The 1838-nt window shown below is 46.0% G+C and overlaps 1 pseudogene; it reads right to left on the reverse strand.

Annotated features, from left to right (window-relative positions):
* Nucleotides 1-692: 692 nt before the first annotated feature.
* On the reverse strand, nt 693-1299 carry LOC103808425 (annotated as a pseudogene).
* Between the last annotated feature and the right edge of the window lie 539 nt (nt 1300-1838).

A 1838-nucleotide genomic window follows, 5' to 3' on the forward strand; every position in this document is an offset into this window, starting at 1 on the left:
ATGGGAGATGGTGTCAAAGGCTTTGCTGAAGTCCAGGTAGACTACATCCACAGCCTTCCCCTCATCCACCAGGCGGGTCACCTGATCATAAAAGTATATCCTTACCAAGAGGCTGTCAACCACACCATTGCCAACTGCAAGTTCCGTACGTTCCCACCCCTCAGCTACGTACAATGCCACCCCCCCACCTCGCCCTCCCTGCCTATCCCTTCTGAAGAACCTGTAACCATCCATCATAGCACTCCAGTCACAGGACTCATCCCACCAGGTTTACTTGTGCCAATGGTGTCAAATCTCTGGGACTGAGCCAAAGCTTCAAGCTCCTCGTTTGTTTCTCATGATGTTGTTGTTTCTCATGATGTTTGTTTCTCATTGGTATAGAAACATTTGAGGTGTGGTTCCTTATAGCCGACACCTCTTGAAGTGAAATCATAGAATCAATCGAGTTGGAAAAGACCTCAAAAATCTTCAAGTCCAACCCTACCATCGTTACTAGACCATGGCACTAAGTGCCACATCTAGTCACATCTTGACAAACTCCAGGGATGGTGAATCCACCATCTCTCTGGGCAGCCCATTCCAATGCCTGATTACTCTCTCCGTAAAAAATCTCTTCCTAATATCTAACCTAAACCTCTTGTCCTACTGCTGGTTTCCTGGGAGACCGACCCCCACCTAACTCCAACCTCCTTTCAGGTAGTTATAGAATAAGTGAGCCCAGTAGTTTTCGCTTCCTGAAGTTTTGGCACGCAGTCCCTCTGGCTATCACTGGCCAGCCTGGTATTGTCCCTTTCCCCCTTCCAAATTAGTTGCCTTCTAGTTGCCTCCTCGGCACTGGTTTCAAAATAGGGGATGTTGTTTTTACTGTAGCACCAGGCTTGCACTCGTTCTGTGGTGATGTGCCTGTTCTTTTAGGTCAATCTTGTTTCCCAGCACAAAAAAAGGAAAGTTCTCAGGATCTCTTGGACTTGACTGAATGAGGAATTAGTCCCTCATGCTGTCTAGGGTTTTGAATCTGTTGGGGGCCATGATATCAAACACCAGAACGCAGCAGACTGCTCCCCTGTAGAAGGCAAATCCCAGAAACTGAAATTGTTCTTGGCCTGCTGTATCCCATATCTGCATTGTTACTAGCCTGTTATCCACCATGACCTCTTTTGTCAGGCAGTCTGCACCCATCATAGCCTTGTACTGGCTACTGAATTTCTTGTTCACATACTGGTTCATGAGCGATGTCTTTCCCACCCCAGAGTCTCCAAGGATAATGACTTTCAGTAACACTTTCTTCCTAAGAGTCATCTTTTATACTGTTGCATGTGATGTGGCACCTGGCCCGAGACTTGCTGCCCTTTTACCCTTCTAAAAAATGGGTGTAATGTTTCCCTTTTTCCAATCACTGGGGACTTCACCTGACTGCCAGGACTTTTTTAATACGATGGAAAGTGGCTTGGCAACTACATCAGCCAATTCCCTCAGGATTCTGAGATGCATTTCATCGGGTCACATAAACGTATGTATGTTCAGGTTCCTCAGGTGGTCATGAACCTGAACTTCACTTACAGTGGGAGGGACTTTGGCTCCCCAGTCCCCATCCTGCTGTCCATCCACTCAAAAATTCAAAAATATATGCATACATATCATATGAGAGGTTAAGAGACCTGGGACTCTTCAGTCTGGAAAAGAAAAGGCAACAAGGGGGAGGAAACTTAACAGTGTATATAAATATCTGATGGAAGGGAATGAAGGAAAGGGAGACAGACTCTGTACTGCCCACTGACAGGGCAAGAGGCAATGGGCAGAAATTAAAACAAATTAAATTCATCTGAACACAAGAAAAC

This window comes from Acanthisitta chloris, unplaced genomic scaffold (genome assembly GCF_000695815.1).
Source record: "Acanthisitta chloris isolate BGI_N310 unplaced genomic scaffold, ASM69581v1 scaffold18848, whole genome shotgun sequence".
NCBI classification, from domain to species: Eukaryota; Metazoa; Chordata; class Aves; order Passeriformes; family Acanthisittidae; genus Acanthisitta; species Acanthisitta chloris.